At 36.7% G+C, this 24,888-nt stretch overlaps 1 protein-coding gene across 4 annotated transcripts in view; it reads left to right on the top strand.

Moving 5' to 3' along the window:
• The window catches only part of Ap3s1 (adaptor related protein complex 3 subunit sigma 1), a 66,104-nt gene that overhangs the window by 24,472 nt on the left and 16,744 nt on the right, over positions 1 to 24,888 (top strand). The window lies entirely within an intron of this gene.

Raw genomic sequence — 24,888 nt, 5'->3', positions numbered from 1 at the left:
TTTATGGTTTCTTTAAAACTTTTATATTCACAATTTTCTAAGATGTTTTGTTTGCTGAGAAATAAGTGTTCCATAGATACTGGGGGATTAAAGAGGAATGGGGGTATAGAAGCAAGGAAACTAACCTGATTAAGACTAATCTCATCATGCCTTTTTTTTGCTCTTCATGAGTTACTACAAGGAGCCCAAGACTCATGAGCCTCTTACCACATGTTTCCAAATCTGCCCCTAAAACCTACCTCTTCTTGTGTCCTGAAAATCTTTCATAATGTCCCTGAAACTCGTTACTTACCAGAAGATTCTCCTTTCTCTTTAACCTCTTCTGTTAATATTACTTCACCTTTTCCTGTATTGAGTCTTGCTTCCTTTATTACACTACCTTCAACCACCTCAAGTGTCTGTTTCTTTCTTGCTTTTTTCATATCCTTGACACTGGGACTTGTTTGCTTGCTTCTTCCAGAACATTCTCTGTTCTAAAACATTTCCAGATTTTATCTCATGTTATCAAATTATTCCACATCCTACCCATTTGGTTGCAGTCATTTCTTTCTACCTCCCATTCATTGGAGATTTTGTCAACAGCTGTCAAGGATCTGATTTTATTCTCCTTGTAAGCTGACAAGTTAACCGACCACAGTTTGATGGATGCTGGCACAAGAAGAAGACTTCTAGGCTAGAAACAGTGGACTTCATTACTAACATTATCCAGGAAAAAAAAAGAAAACAAAAATAACAGCATTTGCTTGCACTGGTTCTTCAGTTGTGAAAAGGGTAATAAGAAGGCCAGGTGAAATTTGATCTCAGTTGATTGAACTACAAGTGAGGAACCCCAAGCTTAGGCAACTGCAGTCTTTTATAATGAACAGGAAGAATGTCTTCCCTTGTTTGGAAGGAAGAGGTTATCTCTTCTAAGGCAGAAGGTAAACCTTTTTCTTTGAAAGAAGATACTATTTTCCAAGGGTGTTTGTTTCAAGCAAACTTGAAAAGACAGTCCAGAATAGAAACAATGAGTAACTCCTCCTCAAAATGTGTACAGAAACCTGAAACCTATAGAGAATTGTCTCTTAAAAGATCGTGTTTCTTAGTTCACAAATATTTCCTCCAGTACTCCTTATATTATAATTCTTGGTGATTTCAGTGTGCATGTGGATAATTCTTCCAGTAAACCGGTGTCTTGAAACCTGAAACTCCTCAATGAATTTTGCCTTTTACCTCATCTTACTAATTTCTGGACCTCATTTTTATCCAAACTACAATGAATTCTTTATCTCAATTTCACAGTTTCTTCCATCAACTACCTCTTATCTTTTCATGTTCCTATTTTTATCATTCCAACAGACTTTGGGTCTCTCAGTTTTGTAAATTTATCATTTTTTCACTCTCCTTGCTCCTACTGATGTCTTGCCTTTCCTTATTCAACTTAAATTCCTTGGTCAGTCGGGATAATCATATCATTCTGTTCGCTTAACTCCTTGTCTATACTCATATGTCTGAAAATACCCAGAAGAAAAAACACTTACTGGTCTCACTTAAAATTCATGATTCCCTGTGATGGCCAATTTTGATTGTCAACTTGACTAGATTAAGAGACACCTAGAGAGATGATTGGATTGTGAGGGCACTAACCTCATCAGTAGATTAACACATTCATAAATTTGTAGATGAATTTGCTCTTAAGAGGAAAGGTGTAGTTGGAGAAAGTGGTCACTTAGTATGGTACCTTTGAAGTGTATTACCTTTTCTTGGGTTCTTTTCCATGTCACTCTGGTTCCTGGTTGCCAAGACATAAGGAGCTTTTCTCTGCTATGCCCTTCCACCATAGTGTTTCTGCTTTGTAGCCAATTATAGACTGAAACCTATGAAACTGAACCAAAGTAAACTATAGTTCTTTCCTCTGTTATGTATGACAGATTTTGTCTCAGCAGTGCATTGGTGACTAATAACAGTCCTTAATGTCATTGAATCTTTAATGCTAATCAGTAATCAAGTTTTATGTTCTTTGTCCTTTACTGTCTCATACTCCTAGATGACTTACAGATACATTGTTCTCTTTCCTCAAATCTGTAGGACTTCAACACATTCCTTCGTATATTACAGAGAACTTCCACATATTCCCACTATCTACCTAGCTACCTACATCTGTGCCCTTGTATTGTGCTCTGTCTTTTGTGAGTGTCACCATGCTCCTAACTAAGGCCAAACCTAAATTATTTTCACTTCTTTACTGCTCTAGCAATTCTCCCCTTTTGTATTATTATTTTTCCTCTGTCTTCTGAATTATTCTTAGCAGCATTGCTGAATCCAAGGGTTCTCATCAGTGGTCCTTTATTTTAGTATATGTGCCAGTAAAGCAAGCATTTGATTCAGATTGTTGATCATCCTTCTTCATGAAATATTTTCTTTCCTTGGTTTCTAGAACAATTTACCTCTCTGGTTTTTAATCCCATCCTTTAGTTACTTCATTTTGGTTTCTTTATTCCTCCTACCTCCAAATGTTGATTATGCCCTGGGGTTCCATCTTCCAATTTCTTTTCTTTTTTGGCTCTATTCTAGGTGATTTTTATTCTAATATTATATATATATATATATGTATACATATATATATATATGTGTGTGTATATATATATATATATATATACACACACACACATATATATATGGGCACCAAAATTTGAATCTTCAATCCAGACCTTACCTTTTAATTCCTGTCTTGATTATGAAGCTGCCTACTCAACTGCCCACTGGACATCTCCACTTGGTATCTTACAAAGATCTCAAACTTAATGTGTCCTCAGCTAAGGTCCATCAGAAATTTGTACTTCAGTTTCCCCTTATCAGTTAATAACAACTTTGTTTTTCCAGTTGAATCAGCCAGATACATAGGTATTTATCTTTCATTCTCATTTTTTAACTGCCCCTCCCCATCTGCTATATGCTTCTTCAGTAAATCCTATTGGATCTACAGAATCTGACCACTTATTACCCTCTCTACTATTACCACCTTGGTCTAAACCACTGTAGTTTTTGCCTGCATTATTGGCTTCCTGCTTCCACTGTTTTTGTTAATTTTTTGGTTTTGTTTTTTTTCTGATTTTTACTCAGTGCAACAGACAGAGTGATACTGTTGAAATATCCTATATCTTACATTCTTCCATTTCACAGTCTTCAGTGACTTCACTTTGCATTCAGAATAAGAGCCAAATTCTTTTCAAGGTATCCTGGAGGTCTCACATGAGCTAACTTCTTTCTCCTATTACTTATCTAACTTCATCTCTACTCCTTTTCCCTTTGCTTGCTTAGCTTCCTTGCTGTTCCTTAGAAATACCAAGCATGCTTCTATCTCAGAGCCTTTTACTTTCTGAACTTTACACTTAAAATGTTCTTCCATTTGATAGTTCGTGGCTGGTTCATTCATTTTTTCAGATTTTGATTCAGGTGTTGCCTTCTCAATGTGATATTTTGTGGCCATTCTAAAACTTTTTCTGTCTATATTTTCTAACTCCTTTCCTGTTTTATTGTTTTTTTTAAGCACCTATCACCATCTAGTACACTATATAGGTGACCTACTTTGTTGTGTGTACTGTCATCTCCTAGCAGTGGTACTTTGGTTCACAAATGTTTTCTGTTACAAAACAATTTGATTTGTGAACAGAAGCATGCTGTAAGATTTTGCTTTTATTCTTGAACTCCACATTAGGTGACATTGAACCTTATGGAGAAATTTGATTCGGTTTGCATCCAGAATCATGGAAAGAATTACACTTGATCTTAGCCATAAGGCTGAGAAGTGATTGTGAAAAGAATTAAATTCATACCAAGCTTCCACTGTAACTGTGAGGGCCAGGATTATTATTTTGTTTACTGATTAGCCTCTGTGGAGAATGGCTTCTGATATATCGTAAGTCTTGAACAGATCACTGAATGGATGAATGAATGAATGAATTTAAGGCCTCATATTTAGCATTCTATGTAAAATAACTGGCAAGCAAGCCCACAGATTAATTTGCAGAGTTACAAAGGAATTATAGTAGTTGCTACATGCGAGCAATAACATTTTAAAAATCTCAATGCTAGTTACAACAGTATGTTTAATTTATGAAAATCATGAAGCTCTGAATACACTTAGAATTTTTGTATTTTGTACATAACATCTTCTATAAAATGTTTAAAAATTAACTCACAGAAAATGTTGCTGCAAATAATTTTATTGGATTGAGAATACAGTATCATGAATACATGAAACCTATGTTTCTTTATCTTTCTAGATAGTGCAAAAATATAGGGGTATGAATGTGGTATCTAAGGGTTTTTTTTTACTTGTATGGAATAGTTCATTCTTTATAAAAAAATATTTATTAGTACATATGTATACATAGGGATAACATTATAGGCATAATGATTACATTCATCATGGGGAGCTTGTATGGGTACTGTATGTAACACATCTTAACTATTTTTCTGTCCTCTCCTCCTTTCCCTCCTCTCTCCACTGTCCATCTCCTGGTTCCTTCCCATTTATAAAACATTTGTCTTCTATTACCGGTAATGTCTTATTTTGCTTTTTAATTCATCTGTATTTTGGGCTTCTCATATAAGAGGAACTATGGGATATTTAAGCTTGTGGTTTGATTTGTTTCACTTAACATTATGGTTTCAGGTACATCCATTTTCGTACAGATGGCACAAATTTGGCCTTATTTATGGGAGAGTAGTAGCCCAATATGTATTAATACCACATTTTCTTTATCCATTCATCTGTGGATGGACATATAGGGTGCTTCTAATATTTAGCTATTATGAGTTGTGTTGCTATTGTAAGACTGAGGGCCTTACCAAATGCTCCGAGGAGCTGACTGCAGCGATGAACACCCGGGAAGGAACACACCGGACAAGCGAACTAGGGTTCCTTACCCGGGGATCTCGCTGGGGCCTCCAAAATGTAAGACCGAGGGCCTTACCAAACACTCTGAGGAGCTGACTGCAGTGACGAACACCTGGGAAGGAACACACCGGACAAGTTGGAAAATAAAACAGACCTTTATTAGTCTGGCCAGACGCCACTCCCAAAGCAAAATAGCTTCGAGAGGCAACTGGCTTAGAGTCCGAGGCTGTTTCATAGGGGGTTGAGGGGGAGGTTAACATGTAGATTTACGAAAAAAGAAACAAAGGTTAGTGGTTGACTGTCACGTACTGATGGTCAGCAGACATACACACTAATGCTCACGACCGTCACGTACTGATGGTCAGCAGACACATTGATGGATTGTTCTACAGGTAGTGGGCCCGGGAACATTTGTTCTCTGGACAAACAAGGGGTTGAGTAATTTTACTGAGGAACTTTGTTTCGTTACAGATTCTATTATCCCAGAACTAACAAGCACATTTTAACCATTAATTTACAAGTACAGTAGAGGCTAGGGGAATAAATGATTTTGGAATCATGCAGTCCCACACTATAAACATGGGTATACATGTATCACTGTAATATGATGTCTTTAACTCTTTTGGGAAGATATCTAGGAGGAGAATAGCTAGGTCATAGAATTTCTAGTTTTAGTTTTTTGAGGAATTTACATACTGATTTCTTCAGTGGTTGTACTAGTTTACAGTCCTACCAATGATGTATAAGGATCCGTTTTCCCCACAGCCTCACTAATATTTGTTACTTGATATCTTAATGCTAGCCATTTTTTCTGGAGTGAGATGTACTCCCAGTGTTCTTTTAATTTGAATTTATCTAAGCTAGGTGTGGTAGTGCATGCCTGAAATACCAGCATTGGGGAGCCTGAGGCAGTGAGTTCAAGGCCAGCCTGAACTACATAGAGAGACCCTGTCTCAAAAAAAAAAACAACTTTTGCATTTATCTAATGGACATTGATGTTGAACATTTTTTCATGTATTTATTGATCATTTGTATTTCTTTTGAGAAGTGTCTATTTAAGTTGCCCCTTTTTTTGTTTGAGTCTTTTATTTTGGAGGAGTGTGAGTTTTTTGAGTTTAATATATTCTATATATTACTCTTTCCAAGGTGTAGCTGGCAAAAAATATTTTTCCCATTCTATAGGTTTTGTGTCCACCCGTTGGTTGTTTCCTTTGCTGTGCAGAAGCTTTTTAATTTGATATAATTCCATTTGTTGATTCTTGATGTTACTTCTAGTGGAATTGGAGTTCTCTTCAGTATTGGAGGCTGATCACACCCCCAATCACCTGACCAAGGTTTTAAAAAAAAAACACAAGACAAGATCTTAAAGCATAAATGGGGGTCCAGGAAGGTCAAAGTTCTTATCTGGCTAAGACGCCATCTCCTGGAGTTTGGCAGTATTTATTGAACATGCAGCTTCCAGAAAGGGTAAGGGGTGCTGCAGGGAACAGTGAGATGGAGAGCACTGATGCAAGCAGGGTCCAAGCAACAAGGGAACAAGATATTCTAATAGGAACAGATTATTGATTAATGGGAAATTTGTTTCTTCCCATGGCTTAATTTTTGCCTCTGTAGGAGTTTGCTGTATTCTTTACGAGTCATGCTGCCTGTGGCTGCACTATTGTCTTGCCATCTAAGATGTCACAGTGTTACAGGTCATGGAGACCTCCACTATAACCAGTGGTGTGGGAAATTATTCCATTCCTGCATACCAACTGCTGGCTCTTTAGGCAAGCCATTGTGGGTCAATAGGCAGACTCAGACTTTTAATATGAAAAGCTAATTTATGAATTTGTAGCTCTCTCAAGGTGGTCTCCATCAGTTTGAAAAGTCCTTGCATGTGCCTGTGACTTTAAGAGTTTTACCTATTACCTTCCAGCAAATTGTTTCTATTTTAATATTTAAATATTTGATCCATTTTGATTTTAATTAAGAATTTAAAAAAAATTGAGAGTCTAGATGTAGGAAGATAAAAAAAAACATGTCTTTTAAATCTAAGACTGAGAAATAGTTAATGCCCCTTGGAATTTGGGAGAGAATTGTATATGGATCTGCCACTAGAGGATGGATTGGAATGACAGCCTCCTTAACGAGGCAGAGGTACTGCACCATCCTCACCTCTCCTCATTAGTGTATTTACGAAAGACTCAACATACCTTTTTATCTCCATGGTAAGACCAGCTAATAAATCAGACATCATTCTTAGTCCCCCACTAGTATCATAGTCCCAGTCTGGTTCTGTTGAACAGAGAATAACCTTTCCAGGATAGTTTCTTTCCCTTTTTAAAGCACATTGCTCATTTTCATAGTTCCTAGCCTCTTATACACCTGTAACTGAAAAGGGGGCCTGTGTTATTGACCTCGGGACTAAAAAAAGAGGTGGAAGAGCCCTCCCAGTATCATCAAACAGATCAGAGAGACCCACATCTCCCTGAGAGACAAATAGGGATTCCAGGGCAAGATCTTCCTAGTTTTTTAGCATTTATATTGATAGAGTAACAAAAGCCTGTACATGGGCACTTCATTCCACCTTTGATGTTTTAAGCAGAAATACTGTAACTGGAGAATAGTTATGTAAAGTACCGTTCCTTACCCATCTTTTGCCACCTTCTAGTTCATTCTGGACCCAAACCGTATTGCAACAGTAGATAAGCTGTTTCTATTTTAAATTGTCAGGATCAAACCTTTCCTATTCATCAAGGATTATGCCCTAGTGAAGTAGTTGGTGGAATCTGCATGATGGTGAGATCCAAGCAGTTTCTTGTTGGTTCTTCTTGGGGCCTGTAGAGAGAAGACAGCTAGTCTGGACTTAAAAGCTGTCATCCTGTTCAGAAGGAGGAGGCCTGTGGGTTCACAAAGTGCCCCTTGTGAGACTCTTATTAGACCAGACATATTTCTGTGTGGACCTTAGGGACAGAAGAAAGGCCCCCTGAGGGCTGTTTTCTCCATATTGGGGCCAATGGCTCATTAGGAAGAAGGAGGTTAAAGCCATTTGCTGGCCTTATCTAGTAGTTTAACTTATGTGAAGTAAGGTTGGAACTTCCCCAAGCAAAGTTCCCTTAACCACCTAGTTGAACCACTCAAATGGCTCTTCAGCAGAGTGCGATCATATTGGGGGAAAAAATTCTTGGATTTATTCCAATAGGAAAGAAGTGTAAGAATGGGGACGGGGACAGTTCTGCTTTTGTAAACCCAGAGTTACTTTAGTTAGGTTTTGAATGCAGTTTTGCTCAGGCTGTCAGGCTTGTCTTTAACATATCTGCATTTAAACAGGGAAGAAATGTAGCCCAGAGATCATAGCCTTAGGCAAGCTCAGAGGGGAGACCTGCCGAGAGGTGGAAGCTGTGGGATACAAGCATTGGGTGGGAGCACCACACGAATCCAAAGGTGCCTTGCTACCTGGGCAGCCCAGCATGTCCAGCTCAGCACGCTCAGCAGGCTGCCAGGGGACCTGGGTGCAGTGTGCTTCTTCAGTGTGGCCTGTTAAGCCCACTCCGTTTATCCTTCCCGGGGTTCAACTTGCTCGGTCTGGCCTTCCCCAAGCGAGACTTGGCTCACCTGGCCCCCAAACCCCACCAAAAGCCTTGGGCATTTTTTTAAATGTACACATTTTTCTCTCCATCTGAACCCCCGCGGGAGCCACAGTGAGACTGTCACCTCCTGGCAGGAACAGTCCTCTTGGTCCTCTGGTGCAGTTGGCATCTCCCACCTGCTCCTCCCATCACCGCCCTGTTTTCGCCTTCTCCAGAGGTGCTCAGTTCAGTGACCACACACATTTGTTTTTTTGTGGGGAAGAAAGAAAAGAGATTCCTTCCTCTTGTTATCCACAAGCCCACAGGTTCTCTAAAAGGAGAGGCTTATTAGCTCATAAGTCCAGTTACAGAAAAAAAACAAAAAGACAAGGATGGTAACACAAGCCTACATAACAGTCGTATAACAAGACAGAATGGTGGTGGCGGCCACGTGGCAAGCCAGTATGGCAGCACCTGGAGCCAAAACATAAATCTGATAGAGAAAGGCCATTCATAAACTAAAATAAGCAGAGACTGGGCTATTTTCCCAAAAAGGATAGCAAAGTGCAACAAACAAATGTGTGGACAACAAGGTATACCTGCAGAGTCAGTGCAAATGAAGAAAAGAGGCTGGAAGAAAAACAAAACCTAAAAACTTTCCCCCAGAAAAGCAACAAATACTTCCCTGCATGCCATAAGAAGAGTCCCCTGCATTCCCAGCCCAGGGGAGAGGGTTGAAGGAGAGAAGAAAACGCCTCACAGAGAGAAAAAAAATGTGCCAAACATGGGCCTTACCTTAGTCTTCTGGTACTTGAGCATTACTCCTGGTTGGCTATGCCAAAATGTTATTGGGTAGCTCCCTTTAGAAATGGCTCTCCTTTTAAACACTGCCATGTCTCTAATCGTCTGGAACAATTGAACAAGACAAGCTGAAAGTTTATTTGACAAAGTTTATTTGAAAAGTGAAGGGTGAGGGAGAAACTGGCTCTGCAGAGTGAATTTGAGCTGAACAAGAGAGAAAAAATTAAAAACAGAAATAAAAGTACACCCTGGGTCTAGGAGACATAGGGTGAACTATCATAAAGAAATATAATAGCAAGATCTTTACGCCATCTGTGTCCTTATATGCTGTCAATATTTTGTGGTAACCTGGGAGAGCTTTACATACAGGGTCTGGAGAAGAGGTGTTGTGTAGATTCTGGGATCCCGCCACACCTCTTTTCCCCATCAGTGTAAGCCATGCCTATCTCAATAGTATTTATTTATTCTGTATTTATTGATTAATTGCAGTACTAGGGATCAAACCCAGGGGTACTAACACTGAGTTACATCATACATAATCCTTTTTATTTTTTGAGACAGGATCTCGCTAGATTACCCAGGCTGGATTCGAACTTGTGATCCTTCTGCCTCAGACTCAGTGGTAGGATTATGGGCGTGCGCCACTGCACACAGCTAAAAGCATATATTGTTATGCAAAATTTTACTACTTTTAAATTATGCAAATGTGGTCCCAGGTTTGAGCTTATATCTTATGTAAAACTTATACTACTATGTCACTGACTTAAATAATCAGTTGTTTGCTTTTTTAAAAAAATTCTTCATAAGTTATAAAAAAGGACAGTCGTGTTTTAGTCCGGATAGGTACTATTTTGGTGTGATAGTGAGTGCCACGTAAACAAATTTCAGCTAATAGCTGGCTTTCTGTTGTGGCATGTCATCACCAGAGGTGATAAAATATTTACAGACTAAGGGTACAAGTTCATTAAATATTAACATTAGGTTGTTTATTTATAAGCACTCATATTGTCTTCAATTAGTTTATGGTGCTATGATGATGATGGAGACATAAAAGTTCACTGAATAATTCCAAAGTCCTGTTACAACTTTCTGTACCATATGTAACAGTTACCACAACATCAGTCTTGTTCATTTGTAGTAAAAAAAAAAAAGAGAGAGAGAATAGCTAAACTTTTCTTTAGGTTTAGAAAGAGATGTTTTGACTGCAGTGTTAGAATATTTATTTACACTAAAGCTCTATTATAGTAGTTGTCATTATTACAGTACTGTTAGACAAGCCTTTATGAAACTGTTACTTACGACTTCTACGTGTATTTAGTGTTATTTTGATCAAGTTCTTTATTCTTTATAGACATAAAATTTTCACCCTTGAATTGTGCTCTTTCAAGCATGCTGCCTATAGATCTCATGATGTGGTTAGATAAATTTAAAGCAATCTAGTATCTTGTAGTTAAAACTGTTCAGACACTGCTCTATACAACTTTGGATAAGTTATTTAAGCTCTTTCACTCTTAATTTTCCTCTTTCATTCTAATAAAATGGGGATACCAACCCATAGATAATGAGCATTTTAAAAAGACACTGTATGTGACACCTATGACTAAATGATTAACATGTCCTGGTCTGGGTTTTAGCTCACATTTTTATTAAACCATGTATTTATTAAAAAAAGTCATATAAAGTATTATTTCATTAGTATACAAACTAAATTAGAGAAATCCTTTTATTTATTTAACTTATTTTTAGTAACATTTGTTAATCTTATTATTCTGTATGTTGTACGATGGCTTGAGATGTATTTTGTGTGGTGACACATTTATGTGATACAAAGTAGGCTTAATTGGGAAAACTTGTAAGACAGGAGTACTTAAATGAAAAAAAAAGATGCCCTGAATGTTTCTCTTTATCACATAGCAAATTGTGGTGAGGTAGGTACTGCTGACCTATGGAAAATACAGTGGAGTGCCAAAGGAGGCAGTCCCACTCCATCATTGTTCTCTTTTATTATGAGAATTGGCTCAAAAGCTTCCTTGCTATTTAAGGTTGAGGCTATCTAGATTTAGATGCCACCTGTTCTTATAGATTGTCTTGGAAAGCCAGCCATACTAGGGAATTTTGTGAAGTTGTAGTACTCCATTGAGGGGAAATAAATCTCTGGTTCTATGGAAACAAGTTCTGGTACAGTTTCCCCTGCTGGAAAAAAAGAGGGAGCCCTGACCCAGTGGGTTTACTGTATAGGCAAAGAGTGAATACTCAGAATCATTTTAGAAAAATGTTGCCTCCTACACCATACTCTATTACCAGTAGTCATAAAACTTTTTATTCTCAGTAAGATTTTTTTCTCATTTTTCTGGGAAACCAGAAAAATATTTCTACAACTAATTTGAATTAGAGACTATTAGAGTTGCTCAGGATTTCTAACATTCTTTTCTCATCTTGTTTTCATGATTAATAAATCTAACTTCCAGTAATTTGAAATATAATAACCACTTCTGTTTTTTACATTGCTGCTTGTTCATAATAAATCCTGGTATCAGATTTGGTGATACCTACTTTACTTAGTATTTTGTTGCCATTGTCACCAGTCCACTTGAGAGGCATCATGGAATCAAGTTGGTATTTACAGTTAAATGAATCTTAGCTCTGTAATTTAACAGTTATATAACTTTGCAAATTACTTACCCTTATCTTTCCCCAGTTTTCTTATTTCAGTACAGATATTGATACCTACCTTGTCAACATTTTTGTAAGAATTAGTTAATAATATAAGCAGCCAGCATAAGGCCTAGAATATAATAGACATGTTATTACTTCATAGTGATTTTGGAACTCGAGTACTTAGAATCAATATTGGAGCTGGAAGCCACTTAAAATTTATTTTCTCTTCTGTGATATATGACTGGGGGAGAAAATTCAGCTAATGTTTGTGTTTTCCTTTGATTTAAGGTAAATTTGTTATTTCCTTGTTATTTCCAAATATTTCCTATTTGTAGCATAGTTGGTTTTAAGGGAAGTATTGAACATCAAGGAATAGAGTGCCCTTGAGCTTAACTAAAAGAAATATTTTTAGAATTTTTTAAACATTAAGAAATATTGAAATTATTTCAGACTTTCAAGAGAATGGCAAACATAAGCCAAGCATGGTAGCACATACCTGTAATCCCAGCACATGGGAGGCTGAGGCAGGAGGATCACCACGAGTTTGAGGCCAGCCTGGGCTGAAAAAAGAAAAGTGACAAACAGGACAAAGAATTCTCGCTTATCATGTATATCCACCCAACCTCTTCAAGTTTAACATCTTCTATAAGTACATTGTAATTATTAGCAACAGGAAATTCATATTGATAACAATACTGTTGTCCAATCTCTAATGTAGACTTTGTTTAAAATTTGTAAAGTTCTGTTTTCCTTTTGTGCTAATAACTATGTTATGAGAAATATCTTAAGGCTTTATAAATATTTTTTCTAATCATATATTTGTTCATTAATTTTAGTACTTATTGGTGATTTTTGTCTGAAACAGCATTTTTTTTTCCATCATGCCTTCTGTATTTATTAGTTGAAATTCTAATTTAAGGAAAAGTGTTCTAATATTTTTATACATTTTGTTTTAAATCAGTGTTCAAAATAACAATTGTAGTATACTCAATTATAGATAAAAACATTTCTTTGAAGGCCAAATACCATTTTAACAATAAACTTTTACTGGGAAGTTCTAACAAAATGTGTCAGTACAGGTTTTATAAAATGTTCTCATGAGTAGCTTTTGTGCTTACTAAGAAATTACTCAGAGGCTACTTTCATTTTTAATGTTTGATTTATTTCTTATAAGTCAAAACATTGCTTTTCTAAATTTAACACACATGTCATATTAAGTCATGTAAGTGCAAGGCCTCAAAAAAAAGTGTCCATCATATAGTTCAGTGTGAAGGCCCTGGGTTCAATTCCTAGTACCATTAAGGAAAAAAAGAAAAACTATAAGATATTCTATGCTGAAATTTTAAAGCTTTAACTATTTCAATACCCAGTATACAGATTATTTCTCGACTTAACATGAAAATATTAATACTATCAGCTTACTTCCTCATTTCTATTACTTTAAATTTTCCTGGATTAGAAATCACTAATAAAGTAACCATTTTTTTCCCCCACTTTCTGAGGTTATCCATCAATTTATAGGCTGTGGCCAAATCCTGAGATTATTTTTTTCCTAACACACTGATGGCAGGAATGCTAATAGCAGGGATATTACTGTATTCTTAAACGTGCCTCCAGTTCTTGTACTGAAGACATTTCCTGTCTTGTAACATGTTTAGCACTGCCCCCCTTAAAGAATCTGAGGCTTAGATTTAAATAATCTTCCCTAGATAGTCTCAGAGTTAGAGGCACATCTGGAATTTACATGTGTCACTTAATGTTGTCACTGTGTACAGGACAGTGGTCCCACAAGAATATAAAGAAGCTAAAAAACCCTAACACCTAGGAAGTTATAGCTGTTCTGTTGTTAACACATGACTGATGCGTTTGTACTGATACTGGTGTGATGAACTTAAACTGTGTTGCTAGGATGTAGGACATACAACTATGTACAATACACAGTAGCTGAATATTGATAAGAAACTAAACTGGCCTAAGTATTTACTGTATTTTTTTTTTGGTACTGGACATTGAACTCCGGGACCTTGCACTTTTGAGGCAGGCGGCAGAACCACTGAGCTAAATCCCCGGTCCCTCTTTTACTGTATGTACGGGTCATACTGTATTTTTTATTGTTTTCTTAGAGTATATACCTACTTTTTAAAAAAGGAGTTTACTATAAAACAGTATGCTGTGCTACACTGGCAGCAGCCTCATACACCTCATGCTCACCATGTCTCTTGATTTCATTTTCTCTTACGCTTGATTTAATGTTGTGTTTTTTGCTCATCATAGCCCTAAGACCAGTAGGCTCTGCCATACGTACCATGAGCCTAAGTAGGTTGTGCATTTCAGGTTTGTATAAGTGCACTGTGTGATGTTAGCACAGTGACAAAATCATCTAATGATGCATTTCTCAGGACATATCCTTTGAACATTAAGCCATGTGTGACTACTTAGTATTCCTAGGTACTAAGCTATCTCATAGTAGATTCCTGTTACCATTTGTGGCCTGGGCATACAGATTTTTCATTAAAGCTAAAGGAAACACAGGGAAGTTCTGTTGATAGTGCAGGAAAAGGGAATCCTGATTATGTATCGGTGTGGCATTTTTCTGTCTTTTATATTTGTTTTTGGAGTATTTTGGCATCTGTTAAAATGAAAGAAAACTTACATGATTCTTTCTGTAAGTTAAAAGCAATTTCTCTCACTTTAGCCTTTAAATTTCTTGAGGCCAGAGAGTCTTTTTATTTTATATCTCTGTCACTTGAGTAGCTGACTACTTGATGGATACTCTGTTATATTAACAACTGTAAGGTCTGTATCATTTTTTAGGTGAAACACAAGAGGGTGCTATTTACTGTATCACTTTTGATTTTAACCCTTTTTTCTTTCTCCTTGTGAAATTATCATACAGTAGTAGATTGTTGTTTGTCCCCAGGTTAGAAATTGTTGCTAAATCAAAAGACAATGCAAAGGTTTTTTTTGAAGAGGGTCTTTGATATTTTTTAAGCCAAACTTAGTATTTGAGTGCTTTAAATCTTAAGAATTTCTCTTATAAATTAAGAACATGCTGGGCCAGGGATTTAGCTCAGTGGTGCTGCCGCCTGCCTCGTAAGCGCAAGGGTCCCAAGTTCGATCTCCAGTACCAAAAAAAAATGTTATTATGACACTTTTTTTTTTAATACCCACTTTTTTTGTAGTTGATATTCTGGCTTAAATATGGGTAGTATTTTTCTATGTTAACAACCAAATCACAAAGTCTAGCAGTTGGAGCATGCTGCTAAGACTAGTTCTGCTTCTATCTTAATTTTTATTTTTTTCTTCAACATTTATTCATTCCAAAATTTTAAGTATACAGAGAAGTACAGAGGACAGTGATTAGCCAGGGATCCACTACCACAATTCAAGGCTTACTAGCATTTTGCTATATTTACTTTTTATATTTGAGAATATGGATATGTGGGTGTATAGCATGTTTTTGCTAAACTTTTTAAGAGTAAGTTGTAGACATTTTGACCCTTTATCCCTAAGTATTGCAGCAGGCATCTCAGAATGCTGACATTCTCCTACATAACTGCAGTGCCATCATCACATAGAAGAGAGTTAGTAACAGTTGTGCAATATAGTCAGATGTCCATACCATACTCATTTCTTTATTGGTAAGAAAATATCCCACTGCCTCCATAACTACTTCTTTTTCCATACACGATTCAGTCTTGATTCATGTGTTGCTTTTGGTTATATCTCTTTGGTCATCGTCATCTTTTTAGTATCTGACTTTGTTTTCTACAATACTGACTGTTTGATGAGAGTAGGTCTGATGTATCTGGTGGTTTTCTCATGGTGTATCTTATATTATTTACTTTCGCCTGTATTCCCAATGAACTGGAAGTTAGGTACAGAAGCCTTATCAGTTAAACATTTTTAGCTAGAATATGGACAAGATGCTGTTTACTTTATGCTGAACTGTGTCGGGAGATAACATGTGATCCAGTGGGCTCACTATATATCATTCTGTGTTTGGTAAACCCAAGATCTCTTCATTGTAAAGGTACATGTTGCCCTTTGCATTTTTTAAAATCATTTTTAATTTTATTGGTACAATTTAGGTTTACATACTAGTCATTTTGAATAGTGAAATACACACTACTAACTGCCATTTGTGTGCTGTGTTTTGTGAACTGAGATGAACATTCTATCTAAATAGTTCAGCTAAATCTTTGTGATAATCTAGAAAAGTAACTACTTTTATCACCATTTTACAGTTCTGAGATTGTTTTTTGCTGTTTTGTGATTCACCAGTGGCAACACCCCATGCTCTCAAGAATTTTTTTCCCAACATAGTCTTGCATATTCACTAGGTTCTACTAATTTTGTATTAGTACATACATGTAAATGAAGGGAAACTATTTAAACAGCATTTTCACCAGGACAGTCAATTTTTGATGGTTAAAAAAGATGGCTACAATATACGCAAAAGCAAAGTGATAGAAGTGGTAAAAGTAAGCATAAAAAAAAAGTACTGAAAACATGGTTCTGATTAGTAAGTCTAATAATGATTTAGAATTAAGATCCCTTGCCATACACAAAAGACAGTTCCCTTAGATTTGGTACAAACATGAAAAATAAACCATTAAAGCTTTTGTTTTCTTCTGAGAAAAATATCTTTCTGACTTTGTTGTAGGCAAAGGTTTCTTAAATTGGACAATACAATAATAAATATTAAGAAAAAAACAAAAACTAGCCTACTTCAGAGGACACTATTATGAGAATGAAAAGGCAAATCACAGAGTGGGAGAAGATATTTGTAAGTTGTATGTATAATATAGGGCTATCTAGAATATGTAAAAATTCTTATATATCAATAAGAAAAAGTATAGCTAAAATGAAAAGATTGACAGTACAAGTAGAGACAAACATGTAGAACTACTAGGATTCTCATACACTGTTAAGTATATGAGTACACATTTATATGATAACTGAAAATTTATTTGTTCTACATATTAAAGTACATTACTCTCCACTTTATTAGTTCCTCTGTAGGTTTACATCCAATAGATATATGTATACGCTTTCTGTAAAAGACATGAATAAGAATGTTCTTAAGAGTACTAATTACAGTAATTACAGTAGCCCCGTACTGGAAACAGCCCAATTTCTACCACTGGAAGTATGGATAAACACATTTAGTATATTCATTCAGTGGCATGCATGAGAATGAGTGAGCTATTGTATTAGGTAATAATGCAGGTGAATCCCATAAAAACATCAGTGACACATGATTCAGAAATAGGCAAAACATATACTTTGCCTTTTGTAATGATAGTGACTGATGAACAATGAGACGGACTTTCTCTAATACTGTTGATGTTCTGTAGCTTTATTTGAAGACTGGGTGTAGCTCTGTAGTAGAGCACTTACCTAGAGTGGGTGAAGCCCTGCATTTGATCCTCAGCATTGCAAATAAATAAAAAATAATGACCTTGAATTGGGCATTGATTACACAGATATTTTTACTCTGTGAAAATTTATCATGTTATATATTCTTACGATTTGAGTGATTTTTCTATATGTATGTTAGATTTAAATAAGAATTTATGGGAGGAGGGCATAAATGGCTTTATTTATTGTAAGTATAATTTTATAAATTAGTGTTCATATGATGTTTAAAACTATTTTAAAAGTATTTTCTTCTTAAGGAGAAGTTTTCTTTTTATTCTCATTCTTATTTTCCCTAAGAAGTTACTTAACTCACTGTTAGTATTGAACTCATTGTTCAAGTAGCATTATCCCATTTAGGCCTCATAAAGAGAATCAGTCTATTGTATCAAAAAAATGACAGAATGAATACAATTTTAGGGACCATGTCAGAGGCCTTCAGGAGAAATAAAATTGGGAGTAAGGGTAGCTGCTCAATGATGTTTCTATCACAAAATTACAATAAACTAAAAGCTCACATGAGGCCAGCCTGTAGGATAAGGAAAAAGATACTCTTCCCTCTACCCTCTACTCATACAGTCACTCATCACAGTATGTCTCACACCATGTATGTGGGAGTTTTCCTCACAAACCAAGCACTTTTCCAGCAGACCCCAACCAGGTGTCCTGTGATTCAATTCTGACGCAGACTACCTCCAAATAGTGTCAGATCTCATACATTGAGGGTCTAGTACCAAAAGAGTGCCTCCCACATAAGTTGCAGTCACAGGTAGATTTTTGTGACCTGTGCTTCTGACCAAATAGCAATAAATTGAGATTCTCATGACCCTCATGTAAGATTAGATTAATTTGCTAAAACAACTCAACTCAGGAAAAGACTTGACTTTCATTTACTCATTTATTATAAAGGATATTACAAAAAGTACAGATAAGCAATAGGGCAGTAGTTTTTTATAGAAACTTCCAATGTAGGCATGGTTGAATCATTAGCCATTGATGATCAATCTAATATTTCACTTCTTTAACCTCCCTGGAGGTTCGAGGGTGGAGTGGAACTGAAAGTTCCAACCCTCTAATCATCAGGTTGGTTCTCCTGGCAACCAGCCCTCATTCTGAGGCTATCTAGAGTCCCCAGCCGTTACTCATCTTATTGGCATATAAAGATGCATACCACTTTAGAGATTCCAAGGGTTCTAGGAGGTGTGTAACATGACAAGTTAGAAAAACCAAATACATGTTTCATGTCACACCTGTATGTGCCCCACTAACACACCCATCCCTCACACTGAATTCCATGAGTTTTGCACTGAGCTATATCCCCCAGCCCGCCTTTCTTTTCTTTGTTTTGCTTTGCTTTGCTTTTTTAACTTTGACATAAGGTCTAGTGACCCTCCTGCCCCAGCCTCCAGGAGTGCATGTATTCCCCAGTCTTGATCATTTTAATAATTTACCTTCCCACAAATGAAATTATGGGTAAAATTGTATGCATTCTTGGTAACTACAGACTTATTAATTCTTTTTTTTTCCCATTAAGTTTATTGGTACATTTTCAGTATAAAATACAGTTACATTCATCATTGGGATCTTGTACCATTACATGAGTATCTTGGTTCTTTTTTTTTCCCCCTTCCCTTGCCCTCCCTTCACCCCCTCCACCCTTCCCTATTTGCAAAGACTTTGTTTCCATTTTTTTTCCTTTTCTCATATTTTTTCTTTTCCCTTTTTTCCTTTCCCCTACCCCTCCCACTTCTCCTGCACCTTTAGACCTTTTCTTCCTGTTGCACAATATCAATTATACATTTTAAAATTACAATATCAAGATCTAGGAGACATTACTACAGATTTTACAGAATTTAAAAGGATATAGAAAGCATATTTCAAAAATCTGTTTTGAAATAAATTTGACATCTTCTAAGAAGTACCTTGGAAGACAAATTAATGAAGCTAACTCTGGAGGAAATATAAAATTTTAATAGCACCTATTAAAGAAAGTATTCCTGGCTTGAAAACCTACCTATATGACAACAGCAGGCTCATATACATTTCTAGTGACTTTGGCCTAAGGAGTTTAACTACAGCCTGAAGGTCAAATCCATCCTGCTTCCTATTTTTGTAAATAGTTTTTGAAACAGAGCCATGCTCGTTTGTGTATGGATTATCTGTGGCTACTTTTGTTTTAGTCTGTATGGCTCTTTGCAGACAGCTTCCCAAGCCCTGATAAGACATTGTTGACTGTTGTTATATGGTTACATATCTACATTGTTTCACCTGTTTTATCCCCCTACCTTGAAAGGAAACTTGAGTCATGATTTATGTAAATTGGCTGAAGATTGGAGCAGTTAAGGAAGAAGACTGTTGTTTAGATTTGCTCCTTGCCCCATAGGATCATGTATGAATAAGATAACTGTCTACTTCAGTTTTCCTGGGATATTTCTGATTTACATGTGCTATTCCAGGGTGTTACAGGATTACATGCTACTTTTATAATTATTAATGGCTATTCCCTTTGCTATTAATATTTTGCCAATATGCGTGGTAAATGGTCTAGTCACTGTCCATGAAAGCTACCGCTGGGGAGTGGGGGTGGAAATAGAAATGGAAATGTAGTAGTTGGTGACAGCTATGCAAGATGTAATTTAAGCGGTTACTGGGCCGGGGGTTTAGCTTAGTGGCTCTGCCGCCTGCCTCAAGTGCAAGGACCGAAGTTCGATCCCCAGTACCAAAAAAAAAAAGAAAAGTGGTTACTTTCTTAAGGTTTATTTGTAGAGTTCCCAAGACCATCTCTCTGATTTCCTAGAATTAACAGGACTCGGAAGCTGTTGCATATTTATGGTTACAATTTAATACAATGAGAAGATATAGACTGAAATCAGGAAAAGTAAATGGTGAAAAGTCCAGAGGAAACAAATTGTGAGATTTTAGGTCTCTTCTCACTGGTGTCACATGGCACTTGCTTAATTCTCCCAAAAATATAATGATGTATCTATCAAGTGTTCCCATCTGCGGAAACTCATTCTAGCTTGGGAGTTCAGGACTTTTACTAGAAGTCAGTCAGGCTTATAGTACCTGAGTGACCAGGATTATGTAAACTGCAGACACCACCCCCGCTCCCCGAGAAAAAGCAGGTATTCACCATAACTTATATTATGAACATTAACTATCTTCTCAACTTGTAGAATAAAGCCCACAACCTCTCCAATACAAAAATGCTCTTATCAGGTAGAACATTCCAAAAGGTAAGAACTTACTTCTCAGGAGCTTATCAAAGGCTAGTCCTGAAAACAGGGCATTTTTGGGTAATGTGCAGTGTTTGAACTCAGGAGTGATGACATGATTTTTCCCATGCAAAATCATACAAGTTTTTGCAGGCCAGTGTTTGAAGCCAGGTGGGTTGAATTCCACAGACTGTGTTCTTTCCATAATTTTTGTCTTTTTTACTAATTAAAAAGTACTGGCTACATTAGATATGGTAAGAAATTGTACTGCAAATATATAGCCTGCGCTGGCATGGAACTTGGAATCTGCTATACCTGCCTCAGCCTCCTAAGTGCTGGGATTACAAGCATGACCCACTACGTCCAGCTTTGATAACAATTTCTCATACCCTACACACATGTACACACACATGCACAGGCACACACACACACACACACACACACAAGATGAGCGTAATTTGAGTATTTTTAAGTTTTTAAAAAAACTACAAGTATAGTTGACCTTCAGTTACAAACTTCTTTTTTTTTCAATTTTATTGGTACCCTTTAGGTACACAATATAATGACATTCATCATTGTAAATTTGCACCTTTATATAATCTCTTTTGGTTGTTATTTTTTTCCCCATTCCCCTGCGTTCCCTATTTACAAAGACTTTGTTTCCATTTTTTCATTTTCTCGTATTAATTCCATTCCCTTCTTTCCTTTCCCCTACCCCTCCCACTTCCCCTTCCCCTTTGCCCCTTTTCTTCCTATTTCACATTATCTATTATACCTTTTAGTCCTTATTTACACTTTCAGTTTCTCACACTAGAGAAACTGTTCGGTATTTACACGTGTGTTCTATTTATTTCACTGAAGAGTATGGCATCAGTGTGCATCCATTTAGATATAAATGTCTCTAATTTCTCATTTTTTATGGCTACGTAGTACACACTTTTATTTAAAAACCACATTTTCTTTATCCAGTCACCAGTTGATGGGCAATTGGGCTGTTTCTAAATTTTAGCTATTACAAACTGTGCTGCTATAAACGTGGGTGAGCATATATCACTGTGGTATGATTCTTTTAATTCTTTGGGGAAGATCCCCAGCAGGGGAATAGCTGGGTCAAATGGGACTTCCAGTCCTACTTCTTTGAGGTATCTCCATACTGATTTCCACAGTGGTTGCACCACTCTACACTCCCACCAGCAGTGGAGCAGTGTTCCTCTTTCCCCACATCCCCACCAGCATTTGTTATTGGTTGATTTCATGATAGCAGCCATTGTTTCTGGGGTGAGATGGAATCTCAGGGTTGTTTTCATGTGCATCTCTCAAATGACCAGTGATGTTTAACATTTTCTCATGTGATTATTTGCTATTTCTACTTCTTTGTCTGAGAAATGTCTGTTCATTTCAGGTGCCCATTTTGGGGTTGGGTCTTTAAATTTGGGAGGTCTGATTTTTTTAAGTTCTTAATAGATTTTAGATAGTAGACCTTTTTGTCTGAGGAACAGCAGGTGAAAATTTTTTCCCACATTGTGGGTTGTCTCTTCACACTGTTTGTGGTTTCTCTTGCTGTGCAGAAGCTTTTTAATAAGAAGAGATCCCATTTGTTGATTGTTTCTGCTAGTTCACGGGCAATTGGAGTCTTGCTCATAAAATCTTTTCCTACACCAATGTCTTCAAGAGTTCTACCTAACCTCTGTTCCAGCTGGTTCAGCGTTTCTGTTTTAATATTTAGATCTTTCATCCATTTCAATTTTAGTTGAGTGAATGGTGAGAGATACAGGTCTAGTTTTAATCTTTGGCAAGTTGAAACCCAATTTTTCCAGCACCATGTATTAAAGAGGCTATCTTTCCTCCAGTGAGGGTGTTTGGCTCCTTTGTCAAAGATGAGGTGGCTGAGTGTGTCTGGAGTTGGTTCTGCATCTTCTAATCTGTTCCACTGGTCCTCAGGTCTGTTTCTTTGCCAATACCATGCTGTTTTAATCACAGTAGCTTTGTAGTATAGTTTCAAGTTGGGGGCTGTGAAATTACCTGCTGTGTCTTTGTTGCCTAGAATTGCTTTTGCTATTCTAGATCTCTTCTTGTTCCAAATGACTTTTTGGATTGTTTTCTCAAGGTCCATGAAGTATGCTGCTGGGATTTGAATTGGGATTGCATTGAGTCTATATAGCAGTTTGGGAAGTATGGCCATTTTCACTGTGTTGATTCTTCCTACCCAAGAGCAAGGGATATCTTTCCATTTTCTGATATTGTCTTCAATCTCTGTTTTCAGAGTGCTGTAGTTTTCAGAGAAGAGGTCTTTGATTTCTTTTGTTAGGTTGATTCCTAGGTATTTCAGTTCTTTGGATGCTATTGTGAAAGGAATTATTTGCCCTATTTCTCTCTCAGTGAGTCTGTTGTTTGTGTAGAGGAAAGCTATGGATTTTTGTGTATTGACCTTGTATCCAGCTACTTTACTGAATTTGGTTATTTAAGTCTCGAAGACTTTTGGTGGCATTCTTGGGGTCTTCTATGTAGAGTGTCATGTCATCTGCAAATAATGACAATTTGACTTCTTCATTTCCTATCTTTATTCCTTTAATTTCTTTCTCTTGTCTAATTGCCATGGCTAATGTTTGCAAGACTATATTGAACAGGAGTGGTGATAGTGGACGTCCTTGCCTTGTTCCTGATTTTAGTGTGAAGGATTTCAAATTTTGACTATTTAGTATGATATTGGCTGTTGGGTTTTCATAGATGGCTTTTATCAGATTGAGGTAGAGACTGTCTATCCCAGTTTTTTTTAGGTTTTTTATAAAAAATGCTTATTGGATATTGTCAAATGCTTTTTCTGCATCTATGGAGATGATCATATGGGTTTTGTCCTTGGCTCTATTGATATAGTGTATTGCATTCATTGAGTTGCATATGTTGAACCATCCCTGCATCCCGGGATGAATCCCACTTGGTCAGGGTGTATGATCTTCTTGATGATCTTCTGCATTTTATTTGCCAGTAAGTTATTAAGGATTTTTGCATCTATGTTTTTCATTAGTGAGATTGGCCTATAATTTCTCTTTTCAGTTTTGTCTTTCTCTGCTTTGGGGATCAAGGCAATGCTTGCTTCCAGGAATGACTTTGGCAGTATTGCTTCCATTTCAATTTAATTGAAGAGTTTGAACAGTCATGGCAGTAGTTCCTCTCTAAATGTCTTGTAGAATTCAGCAGTGAAGCCATCGGGACCTGGGCATTTCTTAGTAAGTTTTTAATAACATTTTCAATTTCATTGATATTGGGTTGTTTAGAATTTTTAGGTCATCTTCATTCAACTTTGGTAATTCATTCCTGTCTAGGAATCTGTCCATTTCTTCTGTGTTTTCCATCTTATTGGCATATAGGTTCTGGAAGTAGATATTAATGATCCTCTGGATTTCTGCTGGGCCTGTTGTAATTTCACCCTTTTCATTCCTAATTGCATGGATTTGGGCCTTCTCTTTCCTTTTTCTGACAAGGTTGGCTAAGGGTTTGTCAGTTTTGTTTATTCTTTCGAAGAACCAACTCTTGGCTTCATTGACTTTTTTTATATTGTTCTCTCAGTCTCCATTGCATTGATTTCTGCCCTGATCTTTATAATTTCCTCCCTTGCATGAGTTTTGGGTTTGTCCTGCTCTTCTTTTTCTAGAAGCTTGAGGTTCAGCATCAGGTTTTTTAATTGGCCTCACTCTGTTTTCCTAATGTGAGTATGCACTGCTATGAATTTCCCTCGTAAGACTGCTTTCATTGTGTCTCATAGATTCTAATATGTTGTATTGTCATTGTCATTTAATTGTAGCCACTGTCTGATTTCTTCTTTAATTTCCTCTGTGACCCATTGGTCATTCAAAAGTGTGTTGTTCAGTTTCCATGTGTTTATGAAATTCTTGCGGTTTCATTTGCTGTTGATCTCCAGTTTCATCACAGTATGGTCTGATAATATACAAGGGAAAACTTCAGTTCCTTTGCACTTGCTTAAATATGTTCTATGAGCGAGTAGGTGATCTATTTTGGAGAGCGACCCATGTGCAGCCGAAAAGAATGTGTATTCTGGTTTTGTGGGGTGGAACACTTTGTAAACATCTGTTAAGTTCATTTGTTCAAGAGTTTGATTGAGTTCTAGTATTTCGTTGCTTATTTTTTGTCTGGTTGATCTGTTTGTGACAGTGGAGTATTGACTTCCCCCACTACTATTGTATTAGTGCTTATTTGATTTTTCATATCTGTTAGTATTTGTTTTATATAGTTGGGTGCACTAGTCTTTGGTGCATCTATGTTTATGATTGTCGTCTCTTCCTCTGGGATTGTTCCTTTTACAAGGATGTAGTATCCTTCTTTGTCTCTCTTAATCAGTGTT

This window comes from Heterocephalus glaber, unplaced genomic scaffold, assembly GCF_053883595.1.
Source record: "Heterocephalus glaber isolate CG9 unplaced genomic scaffold, H.glaber_assembly_v1.0 deba00001606, whole genome shotgun sequence".
Taxonomy (NCBI): Eukaryota; Metazoa; Chordata; class Mammalia; order Rodentia; family Bathyergidae; genus Heterocephalus; species Heterocephalus glaber.
This window is presented reverse-complemented; position numbering and strand designations above follow the sequence as displayed.